This window comes from Ambystoma mexicanum, chromosome 6p, assembly GCF_040938575.1.
Source record: "Ambystoma mexicanum isolate Mex_15411 chromosome 6p, UKY_AmexF1_1, whole genome shotgun sequence".
NCBI lineage: Eukaryota > Metazoa > Chordata > Amphibia > Caudata > Ambystomatidae > Ambystoma > Ambystoma mexicanum.
Genome location: NC_090935.1, coordinates 556,455,910 through 556,473,310, shown reverse-complemented (window position 1 = coordinate 556,473,310; position 17,401 = coordinate 556,455,910). Strand labels below are relative to the sequence as shown.

General features: G+C 46.6%; 1 protein-coding gene across 5 annotated transcripts in view; it reads right to left on the bottom strand.

Annotated features, from left to right (window-relative positions):
* ERBIN (erbb2 interacting protein) overlaps nucleotides 1–17,401 on the bottom strand; it is a 2,559,118-nt gene that overhangs the window by 1,526,890 nt on the left and 1,014,827 nt on the right. The gene's annotated exons all lie outside the window — the stretch shown is intronic.

Below are 17,401 nucleotides of genomic sequence, written 5' to 3'. Positions count from 1 at the left end.
CCCACAGTAATGCCGCCAGGGCCTAGTTAAGGCCCTCGCTACACTCAGACTTGACCTGTAACTAGGGACCCCGGGGGCATTACCCGGGGCGGTATTGGCTCGCCGCCTCGGGTCTTATTGCCACATTATGAAAAGGTTCTATACAGTGGCACCTAGGATTGAGATCAAGAAGTCGTGCATTGTGCACTGAGGTTTTCATAACACTGGCCAATCTTTCATATAAGAAAGATTCTGCAAATACCTGCATGGACACACTCTGAGATCCAGCTACAAGCACTTGTTTCATGTTCTCAGACATCCATGCAAACATCGAAGTAGTGAATTTACAGTTTACACAAATAAATTATAGAACAACATCCCTAGAAACCTTTATAACACTGTGGACCATTGTTTTTTAGAAGCAAAATTAAAACCTACCGCCACCCGAAATAACCTACACTGTCTGCCATATTGATTGATGATGTACTAGAAATCTCAGGGAAATGGTCACCTTGCTGGGTGAACCTTTATACTTTACAAATACATTTAACATAAAACACATGAACATGTATATAGTGCAACAAAAACAGAAAACAGTGGGAAAAATTGGAAAACAGTTGGTAATCACAAAGCAGAAGTAGAATTTGAATATTTCAATAGAGTCCAGCATTAAGTAAATAGTCCATATCCATTAATCTGTTGGCTTTGTTTAGTATGACTTAAGTGAAGCAGTAATCTTTTCTATGGTGCACACATCACAAAGTTTGGCCCACTACATTTGCGTCAAGGGAGCTTTTTTCGATTTCCAATCATGAGCTTTGCCGAAAGCGTACGATAAGCTAATTTCGAATGTTTGGCTCCCAGAGTGGAGATTATTTGGTCATCTTAATCACCCAAGAGAATCATGTATTCATGTATTCTGGATACATTTGCTAGAAAATGCCTGCAGTGAATTAGCAGTGGTAAATCATCGGCCAAACCAAGAATCTCAATGTAAACAATCGATTTCTTGGAACATCTTATGTAACAGGTCAGGGAAGTCTCGATAGAGTACCTGGAGCGCGAGTAAGAAAGATACCTAAATATTTAAAGGAATAGTGTGCTCAAAAACATTATCGTAACACATATGTAGGGGCACCAGACAGGGTTGCCCACTCTGACCCCTGGTTTTCGCCTTGTCTATGGAGCCCTTTGCTGCTAGAATTATACAGAATGGGAGTATAAAGGGGATAACAGTGGGAGACCAAGAATACAAAATCGTGTTATAAACAGATGATGTATTAATCACAGCATCAAATTTAGCAACATCCCTGGGAGCACTATGGAAGGAAATTAGGGAATTTGGGGCCTATCGGATTCAGGGTGAACCTATCCAAGTACTCAGCCTTAGCCGTCAATCTCTCCACACAAGAAAGATTCCCTAACCCCATGTCACCAATCCCATGGGCTAAGGGTGCAATCGAATATCTCGGGTCCAAATTACAAAAGGCCCAACACGGTTGTACTCAAGCAACATCCCGCAATTAATCTGTGACCTGTAAAACGACCTTAAAAGGTGGAAACAGCATGAAATCTCTTGGTTCGGGCGAATAACAGCCGTCAAAATGAACCTGATTCCCAGATGGCTGTACCACTGCGCAGCACTACCAATACATGTCCCGGGCCCGGCCCTAAAAGCTCTAAAAAAGAAAATACTAGAATTTGTATGGGGAGGGGAAAAAACCCTGAATTAACAAACGAATTATGCTGAGAGGGAAAGCACAGGGGGTCTGGGAGTGCCGGACATGGCTAGATACACCCTAGCCGCTCAATCACACGCATTCTCCTGGGTGCAAGAAACAGACCCCCCGAAATGGAAGCAAATCGAAGAATTCTGGTGTCCGGTCCCATTACCTGATCTCCCACACCTACCAAACATAAAGCCACAGGCAAATAGCGGTCCCCTATCAGCCACGACTGTAACGGTCCATTGCTGGAAAAATGCAGCTCGGAAATGGGGCATACGGAACGCCTTGGAACCCCTGACCCCCGTCTGGAATAACCCTGACTTCTCACCAGGAAGGCCCCCGCTGGATTTTCAAGCCTGGATAGAGAGTGGGCTGGGTAAAACTAGCGACTTTTTAGAAGAGGGGTCACCCATCACGTTCGAGAGGTGCAAAATAAAATTTGGAGTGGGGGAGCGGGAAAGATTCTGCTATACCCAAATCAGGCACTGGATGTCCCACAGGATAACCCGAGAAATATGCTCTAGAGAACTGAGCTGGAGCTCTCTTTAACACCACCAACCAGTAGGGGTAGGACCTCGATCATCTACCGCCTCCTAGACAGGTCAGACCCCGCAAAAAAAGAAAGATATATGCTAGAGTGGGAAAAGGGCCTTGGGCGAGAAATAGCGGGGGAAGAATGGGGGAAAATATGGGCCAGATTGCACAAAAGCTTGCAATGCATAAAGAACAGGGAAGGGGGTTATAAACTTTGCTATAGATACTATATCACCCCAACCCAAATTCACAAGGCCAACCCATATATCCCTGGAACCTGCTGGTGTGGTTGCCCAGTCCCCGGATTATTACTTCACTTGCTTTAGTCCTGCCTAAAGGCAGAGGAATACTGGAAAGAAATCTTAAAACATATTAAAGTAATCTCCGGTCTCTCCACACCCTGGGACCAAGGAATTGTCCTGTTGGGTGAAACTGGAAACGGGGCATTTCCGATCTCAGGGCAAATACCCTACCTATGCACGCACCTACTGCTAGCGGCAAAAATCGCAATGGCCCGATTGTGGAAAGACGAAGGCGGCCCTTCGATAGCTTTATGGTGGTCCAACTGTTGGGACATAGCAGTAGCCGAGAAAATCACGGCAATACGAGCAGGTTCCCTGAACATATGGAACCCATTTATGGACTACGCGGCTAAATTCCCAGCCCTCACAAAGAGGCCCCCACTCAACAGATGGCTCCAATGTAGCCCACTTTATTGAACGCTGGATCTCACTCAAAACACGTCAAAGACAAGGTTCACACCCGTTTATGAACAATATGGACCATCTATAATGGCAATAAGGCCAGCAATAGTCCCATCAACCCACAAACATTTCGAGAGACACTCCACTGTGAAATAATTTATAATTATTGCATTGTTGTAATTGTTATATTGCTTTGAAAAAACCAAGAAAACGTTATGAAAAAAATATATATTAAATCGAGGGTTCAGGCATGTGTTTTTAAGTATACGTTGATCGATCGCACAAACATTTCCAATGCACACCTTACTGTAGTTTTCCTCTTTGGTACACATGCTAAATCAGGCAGCAGGGCGTGGCCATCTAGTGATAATCTAATCAGTTGCCGCATCGCCCAAGCAGTACTGCCCTGGCGGCACTAAATCATGCCCCCCCCCGCCCCTCAGGCTGATATCACTAGATGCGTACCGCTCATTTCACAACACCAATGCACATCTCATGTCAACGTTCTCTGCGCTTCAGCTAATGACGTGTCTCCATGGAAATGGCGGGACGCCTCTTTCCCAAATAAGTATAAACAGGCCGCTTCTCAACAGACATCAGATTTGCTTTTCCGTTTCCTTTCACTGTCTTTTTTGAGCATTCTGTGACTTGTTTCTGTGCTCTGGTCAGCTACCTTCGTTGCTTGTAGCCCGTGCAAACAGATACCAGTACCATTACTATAAAAAAATTTGGCACAATAATAATAATAGCAACAATACAGCCCTACCAGTATGAGCCGGAATATTCAGAGGAGGAATTACTCGAAAGAGAAAGATGCGCAAACAATGGGGCTTTGGACGACAGTTGGGAGGACAATTCAACAGATCAAGAGCCTGAGCCTAGTCGCATGGACAGCGTTTCCATCTAGTGTACCGGCAATCGGTGCACACCAATGCCAACCGAGGAGGAGAACTGCTGCCGCCGAGAAAACTCTGGATGCTTAGCCTACATATCGGAAGGTGAGAGGTAACATTTTTAATGGCAACAATGCCATTGGATACAAGATTTGTCATTGGCAACTAAGGTTTAATACACTTATCTTGTTCATTTAAAAACAGTTTGTGTCTTTCACAGGTGGTACAGGCTGGTGGCCTACCGTTTGTTTACATGGTGGCTTCATGCGAGGCTTGGACACCAAGTTAGACGAGTAATACCCGCCTGTGTCGTTGGTGCGGTCAGTAGAGGGGATTTTCCCACACTGTGCTGCAACCAGAAGTTTTTAATGTGTAGTACATTTGTGCCATCAAAATGAGCAACAAAATAAAACGCAACTGAATTTATCAATGGTTGTTTCAGTTTTTCAGTGAATCAAGTGTGTCTCAAGCAGTGTTCCGGGCCTTGTCTGCACGCCTCATGCCCATCCATCCCCCCTCCATTATCAAAGGAAGTTCACACCAGTGGATGTGCACTGCCAAAGGGGGCTGGCAGGGGTGGGACCGGCCCAGGTGCCAAACACCATGTACACTTCAAATGTATCTTATGCCCGGGGGTCAATGTTCACATGCCCTCAGACCCCATGTCTCCAGGCAGGATTCCCCTGAAGGAGGCCAAGTCCCTGCAATCCACATAAAACCACAACATATACACGTCATTCATTCACATACACACCCTCCTTTCTAATTGTTTATAAACCACTTGATATTTAAAATGAGAACATCTTTGAGCAATCCAAGTCAACTCTTGAACGTGGCAACTGAAAACCTCTGACCACTGCGAGTCAGCTTGTCGTCGTGCTACCTGTGGACATCTCCCTGTTCTCTTGCCACCAAGTACCCTGCTTACTGAATCTGTTTGTTGGTCAAGGTAAGGGCAGGCCACCTAATCAGATCTCTAAATTTCATCTATTTCGAAAGAACGTACACAGTAGTGTTATGTTCATTCATCTCATTGCCATTGACTTCATTTTAATTTGTTATGTTATCGATATATATCAATTGTCATCGGTGTCGATTGGGATCAAATTGCATCCTTCGCGGACCGTGTCTATAAGCATGTTTCCTTTTGATGCTCGATAGTACATTCAAGGGACGAGTAACAGGTTATGATTTTCATCACATCAATGAATTGTTTATGAAAGTTATCCTATAATACAGCCGGCTACGCTACACTGGTTTTGCGCCGGTGACCAAAACATAGTTTGCATAGAAAAAATGTATGGTATAATTCTGTCTGTCACATTTTTATGCAAAGTAATTTTTGCACATTGTTGATTTTTTTAATTTTTTTTACAGAATTTCCAAAAATGCCTGCATGTACGGTTTTCGGTTGCCCTTCTAAGACCCATAAGAAATCTAAAGCACTACAATGCATGTATTCCTGAGGAATATAGATCGAATAAGAGAATGGGTCAGATATTGCGGATTTGCGCCGGAAGAGCTTGAAAGTAGAGCCCATAAAGTCTTAGAGGACACAAGGGGTGATCGCTACCGCATCTGCAGCCTGCACTTTGCCACAAATATCTACGACCAATCCAAGTACACAAAGAAGAATCGACTCAGAACGACTCGTACATTGCTCCCAAATGCAATTCCAACTATTCATGCACAGGCTGCCTCAGGTAAGTCACGGTTCCGTATATAGCTGTAGCCCTCGGGGTAGTGAAATGGTAACTAAGTGGACGGATAGGTGTAAATGTCCCTTATAATACTTATTCACAAGATTGTACTGCTTTATAACTAAACCCCCATTTTGCTAAACATCTGTCCTTGGTTTTAGGAGCATCATAGAAAACGTTTATGGGCACAGATAACTATGCTATAGTGCACTTTGAAATGAGCATAATCTTTTCATAATCTGTCTCTTTACATGCCAATTTTTAAGATTAGCATTTCTAAATCAAATTAAATGTTCCCTTTACAACTCCATGACTATGCACTGAATATGAAGGAGCAAGATTCTGCATCCATGCCTTGCCTGGAGTCAACAACTTCGAGCACATATCAGGTAGTCTTATTTAGCTATTCAGTTCCGGAAATGTTTCATGCATGTAATTAGAGATAATCTGATCATATTCATGTATCGTGTCGTTGGTTTACACATTGTTTCATTCACTGTTTTTTATTGATATGTACCATTGCCTGCGTCACATTGTGTGTGTTCAATTTCAATTTTTTCATCCATACTAAAACAAGTACTGTGTCACAGGGAGATGCTGAAGCTTGGACTACAATTACATCATCCCTCGTAGTTGATCCAGAGCCAGAGGTATACGTACTGACAGTTTACTCGAATGAAAGAAAGTAGGTCCTAGATCTGATACTATTAGACAGTGACATTATTATAAACTAGCAGTTTTTGCAAATTGCTTGAGTGCAACATTTCAATCAGTGTGTTTCGCACAGTCCTCTTTGATTGAGTAAACTAGCCATCGATCAGGTCAAATTCGAAATTAATCTTTTGACTAAATGACATACACAATGTACAAGTGTATCTGTAAACCAGGTGTGCGATGGAATAATTTGATTTCTAATACGAATGACATTTTTAATGGATATTCTTTTCTAGGGATGTATAATAGATCGGGATATAGAAGAGGAGGCACGTGGATCCGAGTCGGTGGACCAGTTTGCTGGTGCTGTAGTTACAGTAAAGAAGAAGGGTTCACAGAAAAACAAGAAAAATAAGGTAATTTGCAAACTGTTTTGTGCTGGTGCCGTCATAACATGCCTTTTAATGAAAATTGTCCAATACTGTTTGTTGGATTTACATTGAACATCTTTTTCCAACCTGTCTTCTAGTTGCCTCATGGTGTACGAACTATGCAGACACAGACAGCTACAGGAATCAGAGATGCTGCTTGCCAAATGGATTTCACCATGAAGCAACCATTATTTGAGGCGCCGCGTGTTCTAATCAATAAGCAGACATGAGATGCTTTTGCTCAATGGCCATAAAATGAATTTAATGTGACCGGCAAATCCAGCTAAGTGTTGTTGGACCATCGCTAAAATGTGACTGCTCCACCAGATGAAGATGAAACTGAATGTAATGAAGATGCTTTTTAATTAGATGCAGACCACTTGACACAATCGACACCCGCCAAAAAAGGGCCACCCAAATCCAATCGACATTGATGTTTTCTCCGATTCATGTTCAAGTAACAGACGCTGAAATGACAGACTGAAGCATCAATACAATTGACAGAGGAACTAGACCAAGATCTCGACTACAGTATGTCCAGTTTGGCTGATATATCAACCACAGTACAGTCAGAAACATTAAAACAGGACGACAGTCTACTAAAGGAGCCCAAATACATTGTATACGACAGCTGCTTGATGGAGATTACAATGATGCTGAAATGTGTGCATTCACTGAAAGGGAAAGTATGTGGGAAGCCTTTGTGATTGTGACTCGTGTATCACAAGGCAGTAACCTCAAAATATACGCCACCTGTGAAATGCGCCATGAAAAACTTTCTTGGTCCGCTCAACCAATGCTGGGGAAACTGCCTGCTGGGAATTTACTGTGTGCAGGTGCTTTACTTTTCAGTGGGTCTAGTTTCAGTAAGTTGTCCAGTTTCTGTGAATTTGTGGGACTCCATTTCATTGCTAAAACGCAGTACTATAAATTTCAACGTCAATATCTATTCCCTGCCATTAGTGAAGCTTGTAAAATGAAACAAATGTCTATTCAAAGTACATTTTCCGAAAAACAGTTCAGACTAGCTGGCGATGGACAGTGTGACAGCCCTGGATTTTCAGAAAAGTACTGCACATACCACTTTCAGGACATGGAAAGTAAAATAATTGTGAGTTTGGTGGTTGTGCAGGTGTCTGAATGTAAATCCTCAGTGGCCATGGAGAAACTTGGTTTCATAAAATCACTGGAAGATCTCCAATCGAGGGGAATGCAAATCGATTTCATAGCTATGGACAGACATTTCAACAGCCAAGACAACACGAGAGCAGTTCCCAACTATTTGCCATCAATTTGATGCATGCACATTGCCAAATCCATCAAAAAAATCTCAGCTGCAGGGAAAAAAAGGTTCTGAAAATATTTTACAGTGGTCACAGTCTTTCAGCAACCATCTTTGGTGGAGCTCCAAAACTTGTGATGAGTCTGTGGAAATTCTACTAGAAAAATGGCGGTCACTAATGCACCACTGTTCAAACGTTCACTCTTGGACAGAAAACCAACATTTCCGCCAATGTGCACATTGCCCTTTGTCGCCAGAGCAGGAACGGAAGAAGTGGTTGATTCCATCTTCACCTCCACACAAAGCCCTTGAGAACATTGTTTTTGATAAAACTATCAGGAGATCAGAATGGACTCACGGAATTCTATCACACGGGAGATTTGGAGGTGTTCCACAATGTGTACCTAAAGTACAGGCCAAAGAGATTGCATTTCGGCATAGACGGTATGAAATATAGGACATTACTAGCGGTATTAGCGCATAACGAGAATGTAAGCGTGAACAAACGCGGGCTGCAGGAAACTTTGGGATGCTACGCTACGCAATGGCCTTTAAGAAAAGAAGCAAAAAATGGGTGGTCAAGTCAGTATATGAGGAAATGGAATTCGATTTTGTGAAAGATCTTGTGACTGTTTTGGAGATGCTACTCACGGAATTGCGTGCAATTTTGTTCCGAGTACACATACATTGCCATCGTTCCCTGTCCACCTAAAGCAGAGCTTGTGGAACAGTTCACATCCAGGTTCAAATGATTATCATCTCTTTTTTTGATGAACAAGGTTTTCATGAAGTGTCCTAATAAAGCATCCAATTTGTCTTTTGAAATCTATCCTCTGTCAATTTTTTTTGAACAAGTTCAATTTTTACAAATGCCATACAATGCAACGCTGTGCTTTCACACTTCCCAGTTCCGTCGACCTACTGTGGGACATTCACGGATCAAAGTGGGTTGGTGGTGAGAAATAGCTATACTCTGACCAATATATTCATTGGGGCATGTGTTGGGGGTTGTTGCTAATGTAAGGAAGGAGTGGGTCGGTTGAGCCCCCCGCACCCATACATTATGCGCAAAAGTGACACCCTGCTCTTGCACTCGTGTGGGGCGCATCCTTTGCCCTTCTGCTGCCATGGGGACGAAGGCCCTGACATAAGCAGAGGTGTGGCCATTGCTAGACACACTTAGACTCCATTTTCTGTACCCTCGACTACAACTTTGGACTATGCCGCATTCTGTCATTGCGAAGATTCCCCAACCCCTCAGCAGCGCAAAGAACAGCAAGCATTGACAGTCCCCACATTTTCCCTCCAGTGCCTATGCCTTACAAGTCCCGTTCTCATGGATGCACCGAGAAAAGATGTTGCAAACTAAGAATGTATCTTCATTCTGAGTGAAGGTCAGCCGCTTTTATTTTTGCTTGCGCGCTCAGCAAGCCCACGCATCGCACAGAGTGTAAGGTTCAATTGTTTTTTGACCTGGAGAGAAAGGCATGATCCCCAAAGGAATGAATTAGGGAGGGGTGTAATAACATCAAATATGATGAGGTTCACCATTCCAAAGCTGGACAAAGGATTATGCAATTTAATTTTATGAAAAGGCGTTGATCTGAACGGTATTTCTGCGTTACGCTAAGAGAATGGAAATGCCGAATATAATTTAAGTTTTACTTTGAACCATTTATATAGATCGACTAAATTCATCATTAGCCCACCGTTATTGCTAGGTTACATTGTACTGGACTGTTCTTTGTGGCATATTGTAATGACACGCAAGTACAACCTGTGTGTGCACTTGTCTTTGTTCCCTGGCACATGGACAGTCCAGCATCGAAATGCAGGTAGACCATCACTCGGTTCCCCCAGGTTCAATGCTAATATTTTATTAAAATGCCGTCTATGCGTTATTTGAATTGTAGCGTCAGCTTCCGCATCCCATTTCGAGCTGAACATACTCCAGAGCACTAACCTCTGCAAATAATTGTGGACTAGTTTTCACATGGTTTTCTGTGTTGCCATTGTTTCATGTCTGTGTTCATGATTAGTTTTAACGCGGGCAGAATTAATCGGTAAACTGATACATTTTAATAAAGATTGGCTTTTGAGACACATTTCTGTTATGTTTTCCAAACAGCTACATCGTGCCTTTCTGAGATTGTCATCGATTCCAGATCCCAGCAGACAGGTTTTTCAACCGCCAGCTGCAGATACTTTTTAATGGCTGGGTCACAAAGCGACCATTTTTTTGGGATGATCGTCACGGGCCAATATGCCCTTACACGGTACCAGCAATAAAGAGCAACCTGACAGTTTACGGTGGACTAGCGCCAAGCTGATGCCCAAGCCTTGCGATTCACTGTGCGTCTGATGCGCTTCTTATACCTACCTAAAAGGAACACCGCGTGACTCACGACAAACATTTGTGGACCGAGAAAAAAGAAAACCATTACCCATTTCATTGAATATGGCAATCGGCGGATGTTGTTGGAGTGTTGGTTGTTAAATAAAAGTATTTTAAAAATTGTACTGTTTTGATATTTCCTTTTAAATTATAGTTTTGTATTCCGAATTGTGACACGCTGTGTTGTGGGTTGATGTGTGTTGATTTCCGGGTTCTGCGTCACATCACATAGGGGATGACTGGGTGCATTTGGCTACGCTGCCCAGTAACGTCATGGAGATAGGCGGGTAATATCACTAGGTTTGGTGATGTCAGCCTCCGGGGCGGGGGATATGATTTAGTGCCGCCAGAGCAGTCCATCTTTGGCGATGCGGCAACTGATCAGATTATGACAAGATGGCTGTGCCCTGCTGCCTGATTTTGCAGGTGTACAAAAGAGGAAAACTACAGTAAGGTGCATTGGAAATGTTTGTGCGATCGATCAATGTATACTTACAACCACATGCCCGAACCCTCGGTACAATAATATTTTTGAGCGCACTATTCCTTTAAGCTTTTCTATTACACATTTAAACAGGTAGTGGTGGGCCAGAAACTGAACATTTGTCTTAGGTGCAGATATACTGAGCACAAGATTTGGTGTACTTAATGACAAATCCTGAAATGTGATAGCAATTATCCAATTCTTCAAATATTCCTAGTAAAGTAGTCTCGGGTGGGTATCATACAATGCACATCATCTGCAAATAAAGCGAGTTTGTGAGTTGCAAAGCCAGCTTTGACTACTGATCAGCGGTTTATGTCTCATTTTGTAGGCTAGTGGTTCTAGTGCAAGAGCAAACAAAAGTGGCAATCAGGAACAAGTTACTTACCTGTAACGGTTGTTCTCCAGCATGGGTCTGGCATGGATTCACATGCTCATGAATATTCCCTGTCAGGCCGGGAATCCTCGGTAAAAGAAAAAACAGTTTCACTTACAAACTGTCTTTCTCCTATAAACCAATCACTGAGCTCTGGGTCATACTGCCTCCAGCCAATGACTGCCCGCTCCCTAAGCCCTTCCTCTGGAAGCCATCTTCAGATTTGGTACCATGTAAAGTGGCAATATGACCAAGAAGAGGGGTAGGAGGGAGGGTTGGCATGTGAATCCAGGCCAGACCCATGCTGTAAACAACAGTTACAGGTAAGTAACTTGTTAAATCTCCAGCATGTGGTCTGGCATGGATTCAAATGCTCATGAAAAATACAGAGCAGTACATACACAACCACAGGAGGTGACAAGACTCAACAGAAGCAATTACTCTTACCTACATACCAGGCTCACATTAAAGCAAACAGGTTGCGTAGCACCGCTTGGTTGACCATGGACTCCTTTCCTTTCTGGAATCCCTGTTGATGCAGTAGAAACTTGCGATGGTGTGCGTAGACCTCCACGTAGCAGCCCTGCAGATGTCCAGCAGGAGCACACCAGACAGGAACGCTGTCGTAGCAGCGATCGCTCTGGTGGAATGGGCTCTCAGACGGCCAGGCAGTGGTCGATTGCCAAACGATGACAGTGTGTGATACAGCCGGAGAGCCACCTGGAGATGGAAGCCTTGGACAAACCTTTCCCATGGTTAACAGGACCAAAGTTCACAAAACATTGAGCCGTCTTCCGGAAACTCTTTGTGCGTGCCACAGAACTTCAGAGCATACACCACATCCAGGGAGTGCAAAGTCCTTTCAGCCGCCGACGAAGGTGACGGAAAAAACAGGCAACACCAAGGGTTCGTTGAGGTGGAATTCCGACAACCTTTGGCATGAAGGAGGGGTGCATCCACAGCCCCACCCTAGTCTTGTGGAAATTCAGATATGCCGGTGGCAGTACAGGGCCTGGAACTCACTTACCCCTCCTGGCAGAGGTGATGGCCACGAGTAAAGCCGTTTCCACGAAAGGAACTTGAAAGAGGCTTGAAAGGGGTCTTCATGAGCCAGTCAGCATCATCATGTCAAGTTGCCACATCGGGGCGGGCGCCTTCACCGGCGGGAACTATCTGAACAGTCCTTTGAGAAACTCCTTGACTAGACAGTGGGGCCAAAGAGAAGTACATTCCGGAGACCTGATGTAGTGGGATATAGCTGTCAGGTGCACCTTGGTGGAGGTATCCGCCAGCCCCGCCTTGGCCAAAGACAAAGTATGGTAGAACTTGAGGGGCCGTGACCCTCAGAGGGTTAATCTTCTGCGTCCAGCAGCACGTCACAAAACATTTCTACTTGTGCCCATAGCACTTCAGAGTCAACGCTCTGGCCCTGGTAAGGACCACCCTACATTCCGCCAACAGCTCACTCATACCCTCTTAACGCTTAAGGTTGCAGGTGCCATGCCTTCAGGTACAGCGATTCTGGGTCGTGGTGCAAGATTGCACCTCCTTCCCTGGCGAGTAGTTCTGAGACCATTGGCAGCTTGACTGGAGGCAACGCCGATAGGCTGAGAAGGTCCAGGTACTAAATCTGCCTTGGCCATGCCGGGGCGACGACGATCATCCTGCACCAACATCATTTGAGTTGACCGATGACTCGCAGCAGAAAAGGAAGGAATGCGTACAGGAACAGGCCTTCCCACGGGAAGGAGAGCGCGTCCCCCATGCTCCTCGGCTGATGGAACATGCTGCCAAATCCCTGCCATTTGGAGTTCGGCGCGGTCGCAAACAGGTCGATCTGGAGTATGCCCCATCTGAGAAGAAGCTCCAACTCATGGCAATAGCGTAGTTCCTTGCTGAGGGAGCCGGCGATGGTGTTCTGAACGCCCACCAGGTGAAAACGAATGAGGAACATCACCTGGGTGATTGCCCAGTGCCACAATCTCTGGAGAGCGCTGGGGATCTCGTGCCCCCTGCTTCCTGATGTAGAACATCATGGTGGTATCATCTGTGAAGACCGTCAACACCTTGGCCTTGAGGGATGGCAGGAACGACTTGAGGGACCAGAACACTGCCCGCAGCTCTAGGACATTGATGTGGAGATCCTCCTCCTTTGGCAGCCACAGACCTCTGGCGTGGAGATATCTGGTGTGGGCTCCCCAACCCTCCAATGACACTTCCATGGTGACAATCTCCTGGTAAGGAGGGCTTTGGAAATCTCTGCCCCCGGCGATGTAGGAGCGCACGCCCCACCACCTTAACGCTCGACGGAACTCCTTGTTGAGCACAATCCTATCGGCGAAGCAAACTGCAGATCCTGATGAAGACATGCCAAGCAACGACTTAATGGTCCGTGCCATGGCAATCTTCAAGGACAACAGCCAATGTACTTTACCCAGAAGGGCCTCTATTCTATCCTCCGAGGGGGCCGCCAGGCAGGAGAGCGTGTTGAGCCTGGACCCCAGGAACAGGGGGTTCTGTGATGCAACTAAGCAGGACTTTGGATAGTTCACCGAGAACCCCAGATTCCATCAGCAGCCGGACGGTCCTGTCCCTGTGTTCGACAGCGATCTCCCTTGACTTGGCCCTAATGAGCCAGTCGGCGAGATACGGGTACACATGTTTCCCTTGCAGACGTAGAGGGGGCCACCACTGGTGCCAGGCACTTGGTAAATGCCCTGGGCGCCGACTTCAGCCCAAAGGGAAGGGCCTTGAATTGGTAGTGATGCCCATGTATGACGAAGCGCAGAAACTTCTGATGCTGCTAGTGAATGGGGACATGGAAGTAAGCGTCCTGTAGATCTAGCAACATCAGGAAATCCCCTTCCTCCAGTTGGCTGAGCACGTGCTGCAACGTGACCATCTTGCATTTTTGGGACTTTAGGTACTTGTTTAGATGCCGCAGGTCGAGAATGGGCCTCCAGCCCCTGGTCTTCTCTTTTACTAAGAAGCATATGGGGTAGACTCGCCGTGCAACCAGCTCCATCACCCTTTTCTTAGCATGGCCCGTACCTCTTACAGGAGCTGTGGGATGTGCTGCTCCTGCCGGGGCCACTGGTGGAATCCACTGACACTTCTGTTTAAATCTAGAGTGTCCGTGGGCAAGAGCGTCCATCACCCATCGGTCGGTGGATACCCTCTCCCACATGCTGACAGAGCCCGCCAGCTGGCCTCCCACCGGGGTGCCCAGGTAGGGGCCCCAACATCCTGGCCAGTTCAATCCTGCTTCAGGGCCTGCGTGCTACCTTGGGAGCGACGATTACTGCGGCCCTCCGAAAGCCTTGGAACTACGCCTGTAGGCCTCCTGGGTCGTGTAACAGAAGGGTTGGCAGTACGAGTAGGATCCCCTGCCAAAACCCTTTGACGATCTTCCAGATTTGCCACCTGCTACTGCAGGGTACCTAGGACCTGGGCTGTCTCAGTGTCAGTCTTGATAGCCTGTAACAACTCGTCGACTGCCTTTCCAAAGAGATGGTCTTCGTCGAAAAGCATGTCCAGGACCCTCGTCTGAACTTCCTGTCGGAAATTGGTGGACTTCAGCTAGTCACGACGGCAGAGGCAGACACTGTTCCCCCCATCTGTCAGAAACCTGAGTCGGCGATGTTCAGGGCCACGGTGATGGCATGATCCGATGCCACCTGGCCCTCTTGGAGAATTTCCAGCGCATCGACCCACTTGTCAGGGAGAAATTTCAGCAGCGGGGCCATCTTGGATCATAGCTCTGTCGTACCTGGCTAGGATTGTGAGAGCATTCGCTGCTTTGACTGTCGTCACTACAGAGTAGATCACCTTTCTACCCATGGAGTCCAACTTCTTCCCCTTGCTTTCCGGGGGAAAGGAGGCCAAAGATGATGGATTCGAGAACTTCTTCCTCACAGCAGCCGAGACCATCCACTCCGGGGAAACAGGGTGGGGAGGCTTGTGGGCATCCACCTCTGGATATCTGAATGTCCAGTGACACGTCTCTGGGATGTGGAGGGGGCGTAGGCTTGCTGGGCCCAGTGCCTACGTAGTCATCTCAGTCGCCCTTGGCGATCTCACCGTCGTCCTCTGCGTTTCTGCCACCATTGTCATTCCCCACGTCCTCCAGAACCGTGTGAACAGACACTGCGTCCTTTTCTTTGGAAGAAATATCCATGCCCTGGAGTATGGTAGAGGCCTCCACCCCCCCCCCCCGCGCCCGTCCCCCTTCTTTGAGTCGCAAGGGTTCGGGGCTGGGCTCAGGGCCGGCATCCTTTCCTTAGTGTCTTCTCCACTGGCTTGGCCGAAGACTCCCGCCTGGATGGCAGAGCCTCTCAAGGCGCTGCAGGGGTCCCCTGAATTGGGTCAGCCCCATTCGCCTTAGAGAGGGCGGCCGCCACTAGCTTGATCGATGACTACTTTTTCTGCCCCACATAGGCCTTCAGGGGTATGTCGGATACCTTATCCTGCACCTTAGTCTTCGTCTTCTCCGGCTTCTCCCACAGATTCCCCGGGTTAGCCGACTTCCGCTTTGAGGAGGAACTGGAGCGATGGCTTGAGATGGAAACCGATGGTGATGCGGAGCGCACCCTACTCGCCGCGGGACCCTGACGGAAAAGGACTTTCAGTACTTGGCCTTGTCTTGGGCCCCCACGGATGGAGCACCCTCAAAGGACTGAGAAGCCCGCTTCTCGGACTGGCCGGTTCTGGGTGAGGCATGCCCCTGCTTGCCGAAGAGGGCAGAGGCCTTGGCATTGAGCCACGCGCCCAATCTGCTGCTGCAGATCCTTGATGGTGCATTTGGTGAATCCTAGGCAATTCTCGCAATCCGCCTCCTTGTGATTCGAATGGAGACAGTAGAGGCACTGTGTTTGTCCTCCACAAACGCATTCCTCAATCTGCAGCTGAAGCAGCCCTTGGAGAGAACCTCTTGTCCTTCTCCGACATGGTCCGGCGTGCGGTGTGGGCCCGATGGCCTTCTGGAATCTTCGAAGAAAACTGGACGATTCCTGCCCTTGATGGGCGATTAAAGACGCCGACAAACGGATCCCTGCATGCCGGTTAAAGGAAAGCGAGAGCACACGTGCTCTATTTGACAAAAATTGAACTTTTTACTGAAAATGCACAACAAATCGTAGATCAGCTCACTGAGCAAAACACGACGACTCCAACACTTGAACGCACAGTAAAAATCTGAAGATGGCTGCCAGAGAAGGGGCTTAGGAAGAGGGCAGTGATTGGCTAGAGGCCTTATGACCCAGAGCTCAGTGATTGGTTTATAGGAGAAAGACAGTTTGAAAGTGAAACTGTTTTTTCTTTTACTGAGGATTCCCGGCCTGACAGAGAATATTCATGAGCATGTGAATCCATGCCAGACCCCATGCTGGAGAAAAGGAAAATCTTGACTTTGCCACATTACACAGGAATGGGTACAGCAAACCTTTTAGTCTAATTGATGTGTGAGTAGAGAGAACATTTGCAAACAAACTGAAAAATTGGGACCAAATCCAAAGGTTTAAGGACACCTGAGAGAGATTTAACGGTGTCTAATGTAAGTAAAGCTAAAGATGTTTTATTTTTGCCAAAAGGTCAATTGCGCAAAATTACTCTTCGATGTGTCACAAATTATAAGTTACTGACTGTAGTGGCTAACGTACTCGTTCACCTTTCCTCCATACTGCATGGGTGTCCCTTCCAAAGGACGGGAGACTGCACCTTTTTCACCTAAAAAAACCTTCTTCCCCCTTTAAATTTAGAGGCGCGCAGGGGTGCGCCCTGGGAGCATGCGCTGCCCTGACTCCATCCTCCAGCACCACACCTTAGTCCCCATAGACGCATCGACAATAGATTAACATTGCCTAATGACACCAGTTATTGGGGGTGGGGAAACGTATGGAGGAAAGGAGACTAAGAGTATGTTAGTTACTACGGTGAGTAACTTATAATTACTCTTTTATCCCGTTCCCTTTCCTCCATACTGCATGGGCCATAACAACTGAGTGTAGCCCCAGGGTGGAAAGGAGACCCTACTTAAGCAATCAAGTTTCTAAGAACCGCCTGTCCGAACGCCGCGTCTGATCTACAGCCAGCATCCAAACAGTAGTGCTTGCAGAAAGCAGAAGGGGTGGCCCATGTGGCCGCCCTGCTTATGACTTGCCAGGGGACAGGCCATGGAATGCAATGGCCGTTGCCTTGGCTCTCACTGCGTGGGCGTGCAGGTTGGCAGGCAGTGGCTTATGCTG